Below are 20,528 nucleotides of genomic sequence, written 5' to 3'. Positions count from 1 at the left end.
TTCAGCTCAGGTCATGATCTCACAGTTTGTGAGTTCAAGCCCCAAGATGGGCTCCATGCTGACAGCTCAGAGCCCGGAACCTGCTTCACATTCTGTGTCTCCCTCTCTCTCTCTCTCTCTCTGCCCCTCCTCCACGCATGATGTCTCTTTCTCTCTCTCTCTCAAAAATAAACATTAAAAAAACAAAAAAACAAAAAAACAACTGAAACAGAACAAGACTCTCCTTCAACACATCTGCACTTTCCCAGCCAAGTTTCTTGAACAAGCTTTCTATGTCTGATGTCCCTGTTTCCCCATTGCAATCTGGCTTTTGCCCACATTGCTTAGAAGTTGTTACTGCCAATGTCATCGATGACCACTGGGTCATTTAGTGAACCACGTGACGTGGCTATTACTGATCACTCCGGCAACAGGAGTGTCAGCTGAGCAGTGGAGGCAAGAATTTCACCTACTTGATCTATTAGCAGCATCTTCACTGTTGGCTATTCCCTCTGTGGTATATTGCAAAAAGCAGCGACAATTATTCATGCCAAAATCCATTGGAAGAGCTACCTAGATAACCTGTAACTGGCTGCAGTTAGGGACTCTCAGGGACCCCCACTGAGACCAGAAGCACCGTCTAAACTTCCAACCTACGGAATTATGAGCTTAATAAATAGTTGCAGTTTTAATCCCCTGTCTTGAGATGGATTGTTACTTAGCAATAGCTAACTGATACATCCTCCTTTCATATCTGCTTCTCATCCTGTGTCTTCTACAGTATCACACCCTTCTTGTTTTCTTCCTTCTTCACTGGCTATTCCTCCTCAATCTCTTTTTCAAGACTCTCTCTACCTACTCCTTAATATTGATGTGCCTCAGGGATCTGTTCAGTTCCCTCTTCTCTTGCCACCCATTTTTTTCTCTGTATAATCCCACCAATTTACGTATTTTCAATTACTATCTCTGTACAAACAATTGCCAGATCCACATCTCCAGCCCTTAATTCTTGAATTTCAAATTGGTATGTACAAATGGATGTTGGAGGGACGCCTGGGTGGCTCAATCGGTTAGGCCTCTCTGACTCTTGATTTCAGCTCAGGCCATGATCTCACAGCTCCTCCTGACCTTGAGATTATTAAATATTAAAATATTAACAAAATATTAAAATATGAAATATTTTAAAAACAACCAAATGGATGTTGGATATCTCCACTTCAATTTATTCAGTAAATATTTATTATGTCATAGACACAAATTACACATATTCAGGACAGAACTCCTAACTCCTCCCGTACCTACTTAATTCCTGAATTCCTATCCATGTGCAAGCAGGTCAAATTCTTGCAGTTGATCACCAAGTTCTGTCAATTCTATCATATTTGTTGTAAATCCATCTATACCTCTCTCCCCTTCCTGCCACTGGAGTCTAGACCACTACTATTATGGGACAGTTGCAATGCAGGAAGTAATGTCCTTCCTTCTGGCTAACAGCAACATTTGATTGTTGGTCTTCCTGACTCATGTTATTGACTTTCAGTCCCTTATCTGCCTTGTTATCAGAGAGACCCTTTTATAAGGCAGAGGGGACAGGGGCATCCGGGTGGCTCAGTCAGTTAAGCGTCCCACTTCGGCTCAGGTCATGATCTTGCAATTCACAAGTTCAAGCCCTGTGTTGGGCTCTGTGCTGACAGCTCGGAGCTTGGAGCCTGCTCCAGATTCTGTGTCTCCCTCTCTCTCTGCCCCTCCCCCACTTGCACTCCTCTCTCTCTCTCTCTCTCTCTCTCTCTCAAAAATAAACATTAAAAAGGTGAAAAAATAAATAAAGGAGACTGTTCTGTACTAAATAACTACAAAATATTGATTAAGTAAATTAAAGATTAAATAAGTGAAAAGTCCCATATTCATGCATTGGGACACTTAGTGTTAAGATGGTGAATCCCCTTGAAGCTTCCCAGCTTTAACACAATTCCTATCAAAATCCCAACCAGACTTTTTCAGAAATGGAAAAGTTGATCCTAAAATTCTTATGGAGCCGACGAGGGGCTCAAACTCACGAACTGAGAGATCATGACCTGAGGTGAAGTCGGCCGCTCAACCGACTGAGCCACCCGGGTGCCCCTCTCGCCACTGCCTTCTTAAATCTTAGGAGAATCATAGAAAAGAGATGAAAATAAGGACAAAGACAACAGGAGTGGTGCCAACAGGGTACTTTTTTTTTCCCTTTCCCCATGGTGTATATTTGGAGGTTGGAAGGCAGATAGAACACCTGCCTTTATTAGAGAAAATAAACCTTAAAGTAACTTCAGAGGGGATACTGATAAGGTGCAGGACCCTGGGAAAGCTGATCACTGGAGACACCGGGTACTGCAAACGATGGGAATGAATTACGGCAGGGCCTCGTGTCACTGGACACTTGTGGCCACTTTAGGACTCTCTTCTTTCTTCCACAGGGCATCTTTTTTAGCCAGGTTTGGGCCTTTGTACTCCTTCCTGAAGTTTCTAAATCCCAACAGGATGATCCGATTGGCTCAGCCTGGGTCGCCAGGCTGTGTTGCAGATGCCGGGGATCCAGAAGAGGGCACAGCGCTGCCTCTTTGGTTCCCTATCGGGAAAAGGGGCTTAGGACCCAGCTCAAGATTCCCCAAGTTGGAATGGCGTTTGGATTCTAGGCAGCCAGAAAGGATAAACGTCTACGTCCCTTTCTAAGAGCAAAACATTTCAGTTCAAAGCAGTCATAAGGACAACTACTGTATTTGAATCAATATCTCATCAGTCAAAATGGTCAGAGTACAATGTCAACCTTCCCCAAATGTTAAGGATGACAGTTGCTTGCCAGGGATTTTCATGTTGTTCCCCTCGGGAAGACATGCCATCACTTGATGAGTTTAATGAGATTTTTTTAAATTTCTTAAATTATCGTTATTCTATCAAAAATCATAAACAGGGATTAGAACCCATCACATCAAATCTTCCATTTTACTGTTTGTCCACAGGGCCCTAGGACCCACAAGTCTTCTCGGCATCCTCAGTCAATTTTCTAAATGTGGTACCACGGTGCTTTTTCCTTTGTAACTATGTGGACACCATGAAAGCAAAAATTAGCACCTTTGGTGGGGAAGTTAATTTTAGTTCAGAATGTTCCTTTTGTCATTATAGAGCAAGGCTTCAGGCTGCTAAAGTTAATTCTCATTTCTGTGTTTATTTCAAGGAGCTTAAGTGCAAAAGAAAATTAGTTTGTATTTTTTTTCCATTCTATAATCTTTATATAGTGCTTCTGGTTTGGCAGTACAAATACAAACAAATGATCAACGACCACACACACACACACACACACACACAGGCTTTAATGCTAAATGCATAAAGTCGTAAGACAAATTTTATCTAAGTGATTGATTTACATATGACATCTCCTTCAGAAAACAGAGCAAATGAAGATGGTCAAATAGTATTGCTCAAGGGGAAGAAAAATACAACCTCTTCTGTGCAGAAAACTTGACTTTCCAGCTACTCATACCTGTAAAAATTTGCCTTAGAAAAACTACCTGCCAGGCGGCACCTGAGGGGCTCAGTCAGTAGAGGGTTGAGTGTCTGCTTAGGCTCAGGTCATGGTCTTGCGGTTAGTGAGTTAGAGCCCTGCACTGGGCTCCTTGCTGACATCTCAGAGCCTGGAGCCTGCTTCCAGATTCTGTGTCTCCCTCTCTCTCAGCGCTCTCTCTCAAAAATAAATAAACATGAAAAAGAGAAAAGAAAAGAAAAGGAGAGGATTGGAGAGAAGAGAAAACAAAAAAGAAAAGAGAAAAGAAAACCACCTGCCAGGGAAGCCAGCCACTTACATTTTCCATGTCTTCAAGCTAAAAATACACCCAGAGTGTTAACAAGCAATAAGGCACTGCTCCAGATCTTTGCATCTGAACAGCAACGGCTAATTACTTGTAATACTGTATCCTTCTGAGAACAGGAAGTAAAGTGTTATTATCCCCACTTCACAGATCAGGGAACTGAGACCAGGTAAATTAAAAGCTCAATGCTACTGGAGTCAGCCACAGTCAAAACTTAAAGAATTCATAGGCCTTCCTACAAAACTGATGAGTGTGCTTTTCTGTAATCAGATTCTTGACAACTGTTCGGTTGAACCACATGAAATGGCTAGCATTTGATTATTTTGGGGTACAAAGATGGCAACCTCAGGGGCACCTGGCTGGCTCAGTAGAGCACGCGACTCTCGATCTTGGGGTTGTAGGTTTGAGCCCCATGTTGGGTGTAGGGATAACTTAAAAAATAAAATCTTAGAAAAAAAAAAGCACAACTTCATATGGTTTAACCTAATAATAATTTGCTCACGCTTACTGTGGCATGGTATCTGTGTGAAACCCAAAGCAGTGTATCTCCTTTCTTTGTAGCATTATCCAAAACGTAAGGTCCTTCACAGTCCTTTGCTTGACTCTTAGATACGTTGAGATGGTACACGTTATATGTTGAACCACTGCCCCTTGTCTGAACTATCTATTGCTGTGTAACAAATTGATCTAAAACTGCAGTGGCTTAAAACCATAAAGACGATCTCACACAGTTTCTGAGGGTCAAGGATCCAGGAAAGGCTTAGCCAGATCTTTCGGGTCAAAGGCTCTCATGACATTGCAATCAAGACATCAGCTGGGGCTGTAGTCATCGGTGGGCTTGACTGGGGCTAGAACATACATTCTCAGTGGGGTGGGGGGGGGGTTTACTTCCCCCAAGGGAGTGAGAATTTGTTCTTAAGGGTGGGGGCAAAACAAAACAATCTCAGATATTACAGTGATTTGTGGTCCTCTAAAGCTCAACCTTGTCTGACAAAATCTTATTCTTTAGTAATTACTTTCTCTTATTAGAGGGAAATTAAATAATTAATATGAGTGTATTGAAAGTTTAATATAATTTAACATTTCTCTTTAAGGGAGCGTCTTAATCTGTTTGGGCTGCTATAATAAAAGACCACAGGCTGAGTGGCTTATAAAACACAGAAATGTATTTCTTACAGTTATGGAGGCTCGAAGTCCAAGATCCAATCACCTGTAGATTCAGAATCCAGTGACGGCCTGTCTCCTGGATCGTGGCTGCCATTCCCTCTCTTGTGTCCTCACGTGGCAGGAGTGTGGGAGCTCTTTGGGGGTCTCTTTTTTAAAGACCCTCATCCCATTCATAAGGACTCTACCCTCATGGCCTAATTACCAAAGGCCTTACCTCCTGATATCAACATCTTGGGACTTCAACATATGAATTCTGGGGGAACACAAACATTCCATCTATAGCAGGGGGTGATAATAAAAAAACAGGGGGTGCCTGGGTAGCTCAGTTGGTTGAGAATCTGACTCTTGGTTTTGGTTCAGGTCATAATCCCAGGGGTATAGGATCAAGCCCTGAGTCGGGCTCTGCATGAGTGTGGAAACCGCTTAAGATTCTCTCCCTCTCTCTCTCTCTCTCTCTCTCTTTCTCTCTCCGTCTCCCTTTCTTGAGTACACTCTCTCTCTTTCTAAAAAAAGAAAAAAACAAAAACAAAAAACAAAAAAAAACCGAAACCCAAACCTGGTAAGTTACACAAGGCTAGAGGATCCTTTCCTGATATGGCTTGCTCCCATGGCTGCTGGTAGGGAGCCCAGACACTTGCCATGCAGGCCTCTCTTCCAGCTTCTTCTGTCCTCACAACCTGGCAGCTGACTTTCCCCAGGATGAGTGATCTAGGACAGTGAGCAAGGAGGGAGCTGCAATGTTTTCTATAATCTGGTCTGGAGTTCATCCCCTCACCTTTACAAAACCTATTCATGAGTAGTAAGTCACTCAACCCAGTTCACACTCAAGGAAAGAGGAAGTAAGCTCCCTCTTCTGAAGACAGGGGGTCAAAACACATATAGACTGCTTTAAAACTGCAACATACCCTAACACAAGACATTTTCAGATCTTTATAGGGCTCAGGCATTCTACCTTTTTTTTTTTCAATGTTTTATTTATTTATTTTGAGAGAGAAAGAGAGAGAGAGAGAGAGAGAGAGAGAGAGAATCCCAAGCAGGCTCTTTGCTGTCAGCACAGAGCCCAACTCGGGGCTCAATCTCATGAACTTCGAGATCATGACCTAAGCCGAAATCAAGAGTCGGGGCTCAACCAACTGAGCCACACAGGCGCCCCAGACATTTTACCTTGAGGGGGCATCCCCCACCCCAGCCCTCATATTCTCTGCATACTTGTCAACATTTGGTATGATCAGACATTCAAGTATTTGACCATCTGAAAGATTTGAAATCATCTCTTGTGGTTTTAATTTGCATTTTCCTTATTGCTAATGAGCTTGAGAAACTTTCCATATGGCTACTTGATGTATCTGCTTATGTGGATTGCCTCTTTATATCTTTTGTACATTATTCTGTTGGATTGTCTTTCATTTTTTTAAAGTGATTGCAGAAGTTCTTGATATATTCTGGATATACGTATAAATTTTTTTCCCAGTCTATGGCCTATTGTTTCCACTCTTTAAGAAATAGTGCTGTTCAATGGACAGATTTTTTTAAATTTTTTTTCATTTATTTGTTTTTGAGAGACAGAGAAAGCACAAGTGGGGAGGGGCAAAGAGAGAAGGAGACAGAATCCAAAGCAGGCCAGGCTCTGAGCTGTCAGCACAGAGCCCCACACAGGGCTCGAACTCACAAACTGTGAGGTTATGACCGGAGCCAAAGTCGGACGCTTAACTGACTGAGCCACCCAAGGGCCCCTCAATGAACAGATGTTTTTAAAACTCTAGGTCACAAAGTATTCCCTTATATTTTCTTTTAAGTTTATTTATTTATTTTGAGACACAGAGAGAAAGAGAGAGCTCAGGTGGAGCAGAGAGGGAGAGAGAGAGAGAGAGAGAGAGAGATCCCAAGCAGGCTTCGCACTGTCAGAGCAAAGCCCAGCAGAGGGCTGGAACTCACGGGTCATGAGATCATGACCTGAGCCGAAACCAAGAATCTGATGTTTAACCGACTGAGCCACCCAGGTGCCCTTCCCCTATAGTTTCTTATAAAAGTTTTTAGGTTTTGCTTTTTACATTAAATCTTTTATTCTCCTCGGGTAGGTTTTCATGCATGAAGTGAGGCAGAGAACCAAAAGTGTTTAAACTTGCGTGTGTATTGCAACTAACAATATATATATTTCCTCGATGATATAAAATTTAACATATATGCATATAATTTAACATGTATATTGTTACAATATGATAGTTAACATATATTATGTATACATGTTATATATATATATTAATTTATACATACAGACCTTCCTCGACTTAGATGAGGTGACATCCGGATAAACCCATTATAAGTTGAAAATATCGTAAATCAAAGTTGCATTTAATATGCCTAACCTACCGAACACTGTAGCTCAGCCTGGCCCACACTAAACATGCTCAGAACACTGACACGAGCCTCCAGTTGGACACAATCATCTGCCACAAAGCCTATTTTATAAGGAAATTTTGACTGTCTCCTGTAATTGACTGAATGAATCCTGTACTGAAAGTGACAAACGGGGCGTGTGTTGCAGGTGGCTGTCCGTGTACCACCGTTGACCCTCCCGACCGCGGGGCTGACTGGGAGCTGCAGCCTCTGCCCAGCATCGCAGGAGATGTCCCGCGCTAACCCGGGACGAAACCCAGATTCCAGATTCGAAGTATGGTGTCTACTGAACGTGTGTTCCTTTCCCACGACCGTAAAGTAAAAAAAAAAAACTGTAATTCAAACCATAATAAGTTGGGGACTGTAATATATGCTAACATACATATATTCATATGCATACTCTTCAGTCAACACATACGTTAGGGAGTTAGCTATATCTGTTTCCAAATCAGAAGATACAGAATGTTTCATTTCTTTTTCAGTTATTGCATTGCAGGGTCATGAGTGCAGTACAATTTACCCAGGCTCCTACTGATGGACATTTAGGTTACTTTTGGTGTTCGCTATTACATGTACTGTTCCAATCAATACAAAGTGTATGCACACATATTGTGCTAAACAACGAAATTCAGTAAAACTCCTGTTGGCTTTATTCGACAATTCATGAATTAGGCAGCATCCAATCTAGAAGGAATGAGCTCCGAGGAGCTGTACAAAATGGAAAGCTTTTACAAGCAGAAGGGGCAGGAAGAAACTTTTAGCATAGAGTGCATCGTTTCTGGCAAGGTCACCTTCCTATGGCGGACTGCAGGGGTCTGCCCATATTACCTCATTAGTATTCACCAGGTAATTCCAGCCTGAGGCGGTCAACGGTTACATCCCTGGGCGGGGCTGAAACTGCAATTAGATCAGGTATTAAGTTTTGGTTTGCTGACATGGATTTGGCACAAGTGACTCCTTTTTGGGGCCTGTTGTTTCTTTTTTAACAATTGCATGATACAAACATATCTGTAGGATTAATTCTTAGATTATAGATGCTAAATCGAAAGTATGCACATAGAAATTTCTTTTTTTAGTTGCCCTCCAAAAGAGATTGTACCAATTCACATCCCTCCCAACAATGTGTGAGAACGTCTGTCTCCCTCTGCCCACCCTCCCCCAGCCCCCTTGAATCTTTCCTAAATGCAGAACCAATATTCCTCCATCACAGACCAGGCCATCAGAGGCTACCTGGAAATAACAATGCATCTGTTCCTGCCAGATACAGCTATTGGAGTCCCAAATGAAATTTCTAAAGTGAAAAGAAGAGTCCTTAAATCTGCTGAGGCTGCTCTTATGTTAAGGTTCATACTCTGTTCAAAAATTCTCCTACATTTGAATAGCGTCTACATCAGTAAGCATGATTTCAGCACCTCCTCCAAATGAGCCTCGCTTAAAGAATCGGAAATTTTTTGGTCACAAGACAAGAAGTTTGGAGCGGGGTTGGGCTTCAGGGGTGGGTTGATGCAGTGACTCAACAATTTTCTCAAGCACCCAAAACACTTTCTTCACTTTCACTGCTACCTGCAGTCTGTTTCATCCTAAGACTGGTTGTAAGATGTTGCCAGAGCGATGGATATTATACGTTTCCTCATTCATGTTCTCAGGTGGCCTTCTAAACACACACACACACACACACACACACCCCACCCTCCAGCATGCCTCTCTTAGCCTCTGATTGGCCCAAATTGGCCCAGGTCTGCCCATTCTGAACATACCATAATCAGGGTAAAGTGAGTATTGCATTCCCTATATTCACTACACTGGTTGGATTTTCTTTTTCTTTCTTTTTTTTACACCTTTATTTATTTATTTATTAATGATTTATTGTCAAATTGGCTAATATACGTTATATACAGTAGAGTCTTGGCTTCTGAAGTATATCTCCTGTTCCTCGTCACTTACATATAGCACCCAGTGCACATCGCAACAGGTGCCCTCCTCAATGTCCATCACCCGTTTTCCCCGCCCCCCCCCCCCCCCCCCCCGCAATCAGCCCTCAGTTTGTTCTCTGTATTTAAGAGTCTCTTATGGTTTTCTACCCTGTTTGTAACTTATTTTTCCTTCCCTTCCCCTATGGTCTTCTGTTAAGTTTCTCAAATTCCCCATATGAAGGAAAACATATGGTATCTGTCTTTCTCTGACTGACTTATTTCACTTAGCATAATTCCCTCCAGTTCCATCCATGTTGTTGCAAATGGCAAGATTTCATTCTTTTTCATCGCTGATAGTATTCCATTGTGTGCGCGTACATATATATACACACACACACATCTTCTTGATCCATTCATCATACATTGGTTTGATTTTCAAAGACTATCACAGAGACTATTAGATGTCCCTCCCCACCTCCCACCAAAAAGCCATTCTCCCCTGTTTCTGTACCTGATTTTTCCTGGCATATGGTCATCCACAATGAAGACTTATATTTCCAAGCTGCCTGTGTTGTGAGGTGTGGCCATGAGACTAAGTTCTAGCCAAGCCGAAGTAGCCTGTGGAAACATCTGGAAGTCTTCTTAAAGGGAGACAGCAAACTCTTACCTTTCCTTTCTACTTCATGCTGACCTGAATACACACATGATGGCTGGAGCTGCAATCACTAAGTTGACCCCGAATGGAAAACCACTCATGACTGACAGAGCACCAACAATGAAGGGCAGTGGGTCCCTGATAATGGAGGTCTGTAAGCATACCAATCGACTAACCATGTTAGTTTCCTGGGGCTGCTGTAATAAAGTACAAAACACTGGGTAGCTTAAACAACAGACACTTACTCTCTGATAGACTAGAAGCAGGAAGCTGGCAAGGTGAATTCCTTATGTAGACTTGGAGGGATAATGTGTTCCATGCTTCTCTCTTGCTTCTGGTATCTGCTGGCATTCCTTGGTTTGTAGACATCATGCCGATCTATCCCTCCATCTTTACGTGGCCTCCTCTCTGTGTGTCTCTGTCTTTGTGTCCAAATTTCCCTCCTGTAAGGACATCGGTCATATTGGATTCAAGCCCTACTCTGCTCCAGTGTGATTCAATCACAACTAAATATGGCTGCAACAACTCTATTTCCAAATAACGTCACCTTCTGAGGTTCTGGATGAGAACCTCACATGAGCGGGGGTTTGGGAGGACACTATTCAACCCAGTTCAGTGGGTAGTGTCAGTGGTAACATCTTCAAATATAAGCTGACTCTGATTCTGGTACCAACTGTGTGTTCCCCTCTCAGGATATTCAGGAACACAGTCCAACACCCAGTATCTGAGGACCAATTCTAACTGTTAAAGGTGTCTGTTTTGGGGCGCCCGGGTGGCTCAGTCAACTAAGCATCTGACTTCGGCTCAGGTCACGATCTCGCGATTCGTGAGGTCAAGCCCCGGTGTCAGGCTCTGTGCTAACAGCTCAGAGTCTGGAGCCTGCTTCGGATTTCGTGTCTCCCTCTCTCTCTCTCTGCCCCTGACGAGCTTGTGCTTTCTCTCTCTCTCTCTCTCTCTCTCTCTCTCTCTCTCTCAATAATAAATAAACTTAAAAAATTATTTTTTAAAAAAGGTGTTCATGTCAACAAGCATATCTTCCACTGTCCAATGACTTCAAGAAATCTGATCTTCTTCTGAGGTTACTCTTAAGGGGCTTCCTATCTCTATTTTGCGTACACCAAGTGCATCCCAACTAAGTGGTAGTGTTCTCAGCCTATTCTGAATTTTCAGTGGTACTCTGCAGTGACCATAGGACGTTTGCCATGTCCTGCCTCATCTAATAGTTAATTATATGCTTTCTCCTTCCTCCAGGGACTAGAAGTCTTCTCTCTCTTGCATAATGGGGTCTCAGGGAAGTGTGTTGCACCTGGTAGGTGCTGCACAAATATTCACACAATCTCCTACCTTATTCATACGGGTAGGATTCAATTTGTGTCAACTTTGAATTTTTTTAATTTAATTTTCTATTTTTTTTAATATTTATTTTATTTTTGAGAGAGAAAGAGAGAGAGCACAAATGGAGGAATGCAGAGAGAGAGAGAGAGAGAGAGAGAGAGAGAGGAAGACACAGGAATCCGAAGCAGGCTCCAGGCTCTGAGTTGTCAGCACAAAGCCCCATGAGGGGCTCGAACCCACAGACTGTGAGATCATGACCTGAGCCTTAGTCAGACGCTTAACCAATTGTGCCACTCAGACACCCTTTGAATTATTTTTTAAATGTTTATTCATGTTTGAGAGTGGGGGAGAGGGAGGGAGGGAGGGAGGGGCAGAGACAGAGGGGGACTGAGGGTCTGAAGCAGGCTCTGCACTGACAGCAGTGAGCCCGATGTGGGGCTTGAACTCATGACCCATGAGATCGTGACCTGAGCTGAAGTCAGACACTCAACCGATTGAGCCACCCAAGCGCCCTTCAACTTTGAATTTTATCGGACTGATGCCTATTGGTTGAATGGGGTACTTTGGGCCAATCATAAAACAAACAATTCCTTGGAAGTGAGATCTGTTCTTGCAGACCAAATGGGTAAGAGTAGAGTGCTTTAAAACTGTAGTGCACTAAGGGCGCCTGGGTGGCTCAGCTGGTTAAGCGTCAGACTTCAGCTCAGATCACGATCTCATGCTCCGTAAGTCATGACCTCACACTCCGTAAGTTTGAGCCCCGTGTAGGGCCCTGTGCTGACAGCTCGGAGCCTGGATCCTGCTTCAAATTCTATGTTTCCCTCTCTTTCTGCCCCTCCTCTGCTCATGCTCTGTCTTTCTCACTCTCAAAAATGAATAAATGTTTAAAAAAAAAATTTTTTTAAACTGTAGTACACTAAAATTGGGCTGATTCAGTAATGTTACTACTTGACGTTATCTCAGTGATTTCTGATTTTAAACACTACCTTATCCCGCTAATTTTTTTTCCTGTTCTGGAAAGTACCTATTTTTAATCTCAGATATTTTCAAAATAGATGAGTTTCAAAACAAGTTTAAAAGTTACATTCATTTGGGACGGCTGGGTGGCTCAGTTGGTTAAGCATCTGACTTCATCACGGGTCATGATCTCGCAGTTCATGATTTCGAGCCCAGCGTCGGGCTCTGAGCTGACAGCTTGGAGCCTGGAGCCTGCTTCAGATTCTGTCTCCCTCTGTCTCTGCCCTTTCCCGGCTCATGCTCTGTCTGTCTCTCTCAAAAATATATAAACATTTAAAAAAATTATTTTTAAGTTACACTCATTTGGGACACTTGAGTGGCTCAGTTGGTTAAGCCTCTGACTCTATTTTTTTTTAATGTTTATTTATTTATTTTGAGAGAGAAAGCACAAGCAGGGGAGGGACAGAGAGAGGAAGATAGAGGATCCTAAGCAAGCTCCATGCTGCCAGCATAGAACCCAACGTGGGGCTTGATCAAGAGTCAGAGGCTTAACCGACTTAGCCACCCAGGCACCCCAAGCCTTTGACTCTCAGCTCAGGTTTTGATCTCAGGGTCGTGAGTTCAAGCCTTGCATTGGGCTCCACACTGGGCCTGAAGCCTACTTAAAAAAAAAAAAAAGTTATTGATATTTGCCAAGACTACAGATTGCACTCAATGATTACACAATGCATGAGAATTCTCAGTTAAAGAACTGAAGAGACTTACAATACTTTGCTTGAAATATGCATGGTAGTAGATTTTGGAAAAATAGCCCCAATCTTTTGCAGCTCGTGTCTTCAAGAGGTAGGATCTGTCTGAGCTGGTCTTGCCGACTTGCAAGGGAATGCGGTAGAAGTAACACTGTGTGAATGTCACAGTCTAGGCCTCAAGAGGCCTTGTGGTGTCTGCTCTTGCCTTCCCCAAATGTTTTTGCTACTTCTAAGTAAGTTCAGCGTAGACTATTCAATGATGTAAGATCACCTGGAGAGAGGGGCCCAGTTGGCAACTAGTACCAAGGCCCCAGACATGGGAGGGCAGTATCTTGGCCCCTCTGTCCCCAGTCAAGCCACCAAATGAATGTAGCCTCACGAGTGAATCTAAGTAGGATGAACAGAACTGCCCAGCCAACCTACAGAATCGCAAGATATAATGAATCATTGATGTTCCAAGACGGTAAATCTTGGGATCATCTGTCACACAGCAACAGACAACTCACACGGACACAGTCTTTAACAGATCATCAAACATTACTAAATTATTAGCCAAATATCAATGATTCATATCAAGAAAATACATTATTAGAAATAAAATGCCCTGAGGTGCCTGCTTGGCTCATTTGGAAGAGCATGTGACTCTTGATCTCGGGGTTGTGACTTCGAGCTCCATGTTGGGTGTAGAGTTTACTTAAAAATAAAATCTTGGGGCCTGGGTGGCTCAGTTGGTTAAGGGTCCAACTTCGGTTCAGGTCATGATCTCACAGTTCGTGGATTCGAGCCCCGCATCCGGCTCTGTGCTGACAGCTCAGAGCCTGGAGCCTGCTTCGGATTCTGTCTCCTTCTCTCTCTGCCCCTCCCCACTTGTGCTCTGTTTCTCAAAAATAAATAAATGGAAAAAAAAAATGAAAAAAAAACAACAACAATACAACAGAGGTGCCTGGCTGGCTCAGTCGGCGGAGCACAGGACTCTTGATCTCAAGTTGTGAATTCGAGCCCCACATTTGGTGTAGTTTACTTAAATAAACTAAAAAAGAAAAAAAAAATCAATACAACAACAACAAAACTACCCACCAATACCTTTATGGATATAGATGTAAAATCTTCCACAAAATACTAGCAAATTGAATCCACCAATATAGAAAAAGGATTATACATTATGATCAAATGGGATTTATCCCAAGAATGCAAAGTCAGTTTAGCGAATGAAAATTCAATTAATGGAATACACTGTATCAAGAGAATAAATGAGAAAAACTACTGACCATGTCAATACAGAAGAGGTATTTGACACAATTCAACACTGCTTCATGAGAAACCAACTAGGAAATCAACATAATTCATTCCCCTCACAACTGATGAATATTCAGTAGATCATTTATGTTCTGTGCCTGCAGTTACTTATGTATCCTTTGTAAAATACACTTGGTTACAACTTCTTCTTAAGAGTGCAGTAAAGGTTTATGTCTGCCTGTACATCCTAAATATACCCAGGAGTGAATCATTCACACAAAGCACATTAAACATGATGATAATTTCACTCGGAATAAAGAATGAGGTTAGGAAATTGCTTTGGTTTGCCAAAAATGAAATGCAGTTCATGGTGAAGGAAGGTTAAATGAGGACGAAACAGAGCAACTTCTGTGTTGGCAGGGAACTTAGAGGTCAGAATCTTACCTGCGCGTGAAGCCACTTCTCCGCCAGGGTGTTAGCCCGTCTCCATTACCGTAAGCAGGTGGGATATTTCAACTTCCAAATCTAGTCACTTAATCAACAAAACGTCATTGAGCATTTACTAATGTGCCAAACACGTCTCTAGGCGCTTGGAACATATCCGTGGACAAAGATCCCTACCTCGTGGAACTGAAGTTCTAGCTGGGGAAGGCAGATGATAAACCACAAGTAATCGTGTCATATGTTAGAGAGTGAAAAGTGCTATGGAAAAGAGAGAGTAGGTCAAGGGACGTTGGGAGCGATTTGGTGGCGTGCCTGCGTGTGTGGAGTTTTCCACCAGGCGGTCAGGGTAGTCTCACTGAGAAGGTGAGATGTCAGCACCCACTTGAAGGCGGTGAGGGATTGGCGCACCTGGGGTGCTCAGTGGGTTAAGCGTCTGACTTTTGATTTCAGCTCAGGTCATGATCTCACAGTTCGTGAGCCTGAGCCCCAAGTGGGGCTCTGCATTGACAGCGTGGATCCCGCTTGGGATTCTGTCTCTCTCTGCTCCTCCCCTGCTCTCTCTCTCCCTCTCTCAAAATAAATAAATAAACTTAAAAAAAAAAAAAAAAAAGCACTGAGGGACTCAGCCATTTGCATTTCAGGAGGAAAACAGTCAGGCAGAGGAAACAGCCAGAACAAATGCCTTACGCAGGCCTGAGAAGCCTTTCCTCTGGACGCTCTAATGCGGGTTCTTCGTGGTGAGTCCTTAGACCTTTTGGAGAGAACTTGGGAGAACTTCTCATTTCTTTGTTAGGAATGTAGGCAACACATTCTGTTCCTCCCACATGCCTGTGCCCTGTCCTCATCTTTGATTCTCAAAGTCATGACCCTGTATTAGGTTTCCACCTCTCTCATACAGTAGTTCTCTGTATGTTCCTATGCGAAAACTTTAATTGTTCAAAATTGAGAGAGAGAGAGAGAGCATAAGCAGGGGAGAGGGGCAGAGGGAAAGAGAGACTCTCAAGCAGGCTTCATGCTCAGCACAGAGTCCAATGCAGGGCTCGATCCCACAACCCTGGGATCGTGACCTGAGCCAAAATCGAGAGTTGGATGCTTAACCAACTGAGCCACCCAGGCGTCCCCACATATGAAAAATTGAAACTGAAACAATGCAGCAAGCAGAACTGTACCTGGTTTACAGAACCACAGGTCTGGACAGGCACTGAAGGCACGTGGTAGGGACAGAAAGAAACTTGTTAGGAGCCCGTGAGAAATTTGCCCTGGGTCTAATCCCACAACCTGTCCCAATCCAGTTTCATTTGTCATTCTCGCTTCTGGCTAATGGACTAGTCTCTGCCACTGAAAACAATAAGTACTCACTCTGGTATGATGTCAGCCCTACAGACGAGCGATCTCAGCTGTCTAGCATGATAGAAAGTCGAGTCATTTGCTGTAATTCCTTGTATTATAAAAATTCCAAATAGAGCCAGATCAGCCATAGTTAATTGCTGAAAAATGCATTTCTGATATCTAGAATTTGTGATTATATAGAATTTCCCATTACCACAGATATAAGAAAAGGATTAGGATCCTAAGCTTTTTTTTTTTGAATGATCTTTCTTTAGGTTAGGTTTGGTTGTAAAATATTTTTGGCATTCTGCTAGTCATTCTAGGTTTTTTTTTTTTTCCATTTAATCCATATGTGAAAAAACAATCCAATAAAAGGAAAGACAATTGTCTTTTCAGTTTATTCAGAAAGAAAATCCAAAAGATAGTGACTTATTAGGGCATAGTATGAACCAAATATAGATAATAATTAATAAACTCATCTATGTGAAAATCAACTTGGCAGAATTACAAGGGGAGACAGTCTTACTGGTCACACAATTGAAATACTGGGGCAGAAATAATGTTCCAGTATCAGTTTCAATCAATAACCACATTATTGGATATTGGATGGCAAACTTGCAAAACAAAAAGTCTTTTGGAAAACAGATCACACCAAAATTATTCATTCACAAATGAAAAGATGTCAAGATCTGACTCATAACAATTTGAAACTTCTACAAAAAGTGCCATAAACAGGTAAAAATATACACGACAGATTAAAAACACAACTTTGCAGCGTGCCTAACAAAAGATATTTTTTATCTTTCTTTTAATGTTTATTTATTTATTTTGAAAGACACAGATAGAAAGCGTGAGCAGGGGAGGGGCAGAGAGAGGGAAAGATAGAATCCTAAGCAGGCTTTGCACGCCCAGCTCAAAGTCTGATACAGGGCTCGAACTTGTGAACTGTGAGATCATGACCTGAGTCGAAACCCAGGAGTTGGACACTTAACCAGCTGAGCCACGCAGGTGCCCCAAAAGATATATATGTTTTAATGATGTTACTATGTATCATTAAGTAAACAAATAGAAAAACAAGGGATATGAAGACAATTTATAGAAGAAATGAAAATTACAAGAAACCCCATAAGATATCCAATCTGATAATATAGGAATGCGTCCTAGAAACATACTTCCACAAATATTGAAGGATTTACCTTTCATCGCTTCTCGGCCTTTTGGCTAAGATCAAGTGAAGGATTTACCTTTCAAAATGTTCACTGCAGCACTGTTAACAACAAAATATCATAAACAATATTGAATAAATGTGGTATGCTACCTTGTAGCCATTAAGAATAAACTAGAGGGGGGTGGGGGCGCCTGGGTGGCTCAGTTGGTTAAGTGTCCAAATCTTCATTTGGGCTCAGGTCATGATCTCACAGTTTGTGAGGTCGAGCCCCACATCGGGCTCCGTGCCAACACGGAGCCTGCTTGGGATTCTCTCTCTCTCTCTCTCTCTCTCTCTGCCCCTCCCCTGCTCATGGTGCGCATGCGTCTCTCTCTCTCTCTCTCAAAAATAAACATTTAAAAAATAAATACATTTTTAAAAACATTTTATTATTTATTTTGAGAGAGTGGGGGAGAGGCAGAGAGGGAAAGAGAGAGGGAGAATCCCGAGCCGGCTCTGCACCAGCAGTGCACAGCCCTGTGCAGGGCTTGAACTCACAAACCATGAGATCATGACCTGAGCCAAACCAAGAGTCAGATGCTTAACTGACTGAGCAACTCAGGCGCCCCATAAATAAATACATTAAAAAAAAAAGAAGAAGAAGAAGAATTAGAGGGGAGATTGGCTGGCTCAGTCAGTGGAGTATGGACCTCTTGATCTTAAAGTCTGAGCCCCACATTGGGTGTGGAGATTATTTAAAAAACACACACACACACACAAAAACTTAAAACTCCCGATAACTAGATTTCAAACACTGACAGGTATAGTATAATCTCACTTTTACTGAAACACACTTATAAAACATTTTATTATTTTTTTAATTAATTTTTTTTTTTTTTTTTTCAGAGAGAGACAGAGAAAGTGTGAGCAGGGTAGAGGGGCAGAGGGTGAGAGAGAAGGAATCCCAAGCAGGCTCCACGCACAGCACAGAGCCCGACACCAGCCTCCATCCCACGACTCTAGGATCATGACCTGAGCCAAAACCAAGAGCAGACGCTCAACCAACTGAGCCACTCAAGACACACCTATAACACATTTTTAAAAATTCTTAGTTAACATATATTTGCTCAGGAAAAGGTATACCAAATCCTGAACAATGATTTTTTTCTCTCAGTGTTGTGATCATGAAGGACTTTATATTGTTTTGTTTGGATTTCTAAAACAAATATGTATTATAATCAGAAAAAATCAAGAATTTCCATTTTGGTAAAGAAAAACAGTTTGGGGTTTAGAAAATTGGGTTAAAAAAATTCTATACTGTATGAGGAAAAATGGTGTGGGCATTCTTTACGGGAGGTTCCCCTTCAAATTGATGGCTTTGTTACTTCTGCTTACAATTCAAAAAGTAAAGATTTTAAAGAAAAGTCTCTCATTTTACTCTTTAAGTAATTATGAAGGGGTATAGTTGCAAATGAAAATGTACTACAAGTTATGGGGCACCTGGGTGGCTCGGTCGGTTAAGCGTCTGACTTCAGCTCAGGTCATGATCTCACGGTCCGTGAGTTCGAGCCCCGCGTCGGGCTCTGTGCTGACAGCTCGGAGCCTGGAGCCTGTTTTGGATTCTGTGTCTCCGTCTGTCTCTGCCCCTCCCCTGCTCACCCTCTGTCTCTCTCAAAAATAAATAAACATCAAAAAAAAACCTTTTAAAAATGTGCTAGAAGGCAAATCTAATGCATAGACATTTAACATCGGCTAGTAGGCGGCTATGGGATGTGAATTTTACAGAGGGACTGTTTTCTAAATTATAAAATTCACGAATTCAAAACCTAAATATGAATGACAAACACTCTGCAACTATATAAACAGGTCTTTCGGCTTAGTCTTAAGTTTACACTCTGCCTCCACTTCTACCCTCTCCCCAAAATGTAGTTATTTCTTTAGGAGCCTAAATAAATATAAATAGCTCCCCCCTTTTTTAAACAGCTGTCACATTTTCTTTCCACTCTAATACTCCAATATAAACATTGTACCCAGATTGCTGGTAATTTACAAAACATGTCTGTTCAGAGACTTCCCATTTATTAAGACTATAGAAATGGCTCTGTCAGTGGGAACACTTATAAACACATCAACAAAACAATTTCATCCGGAGCATTCTAAAGTGAATTTAGACCATTAAATCAATGGATACATTAGGCTGAAGAAAAAAAGGACTTTCCTAACTACTGAAGAAAGACACAAGTTATGTAGACACATTGGCTTCTGGGAAACTGAGTCATGCCTTACAAGAAGCCATTTGGGTATTCAAAATTGTCACAACACCCTTGTTGGCTTTGCCTGATAATGACAACCTACAAAGTATGAGACAGAAAGGCCAAATGGTTCCAGCAGAGAACTTGAAGAATAGAACCAATTAGGAGGATCCCGCTGTTAGTGGAAAGCAGGCTATTTTTGACCACTTAAGGAAATGCAACCTTTCAAAAGAAGAAATTGGTTATTTGGTGTTTTACTAAGGGCAGTGCCCTTTTCCCACTTACCTGCCCAAGGAGATGACAGCTGGTCTTGTCTTAGCAACCTGTGTTACAATCCACATTCCTTTTAACCCAAGGCAAAGATTAGAAACCGGTCCCCAGCCCTGTTCCAAGTCCATCCTGAAGTACAAGTGTTTGCTTATGACCTCACCTCCCCACACCTGGTGATCTGTCACTGTGCAGACAAGTCCGCACAACTTACTGTTCCACCCATCGCTCTCCATAATACTCAAACACACACTTGAAAAATAGGGCACCTTCCTAAGGCGACTACTTCTCGTTCTGGGGAGGCTTCCTCCCGTCAAATGTCTCTTCTCTCCGATTCATTCTCAATTCTGCCTTAGGATTCATCTTCCTAAAATACACTTGGATGAGGTCACTCCTCACCAAAAGATCTTCACGCAGATCCTTCTCCCTTGTAAAACTCAGAGTCCATGGCAAAGCAATCAGTTCTCTGCATCAGTGAGTCAACAACCCTTTCGAAAGTCTTTTCTACCATCCTACATTTCTTGAGTGTTCCTACTTACGTTACTCGTGCTGTTTCCTGTACATTCAATGCTCATTTGGTCTATGGAAATCCTTCTACCTCCCCTTTAAGGCTTAGCTCAAAGTTTCTTCTCTTTCCAGAAGGCTGTCAGTACCTTTCAAATGGACACTTAAACCCGCAGCCCCGTGTATGGAAGCCAGTCCTCCCTCGGTGCTTCTCCTGCTTCCCCAAATGGTCCTAGTGCCTTGTCCTCTTCAGGCGGCCACGTAGTGAGTCTCGGGTCTAAGAGCCTCCACCTTCTGCGTGTGCAGGCTACCTGAGGCAGATTCTATCATTTTCTCATTTGAATGCCCCAAAGTA

Source organism: Acinonyx jubatus, chromosome D3, assembly GCF_027475565.1.
Source record: "Acinonyx jubatus isolate Ajub_Pintada_27869175 chromosome D3, VMU_Ajub_asm_v1.0, whole genome shotgun sequence".
NCBI classification, from domain to species: Eukaryota; Metazoa; Chordata; class Mammalia; order Carnivora; family Felidae; genus Acinonyx; species Acinonyx jubatus.
Note: the sequence above shows the minus strand (reverse complement) of the source record.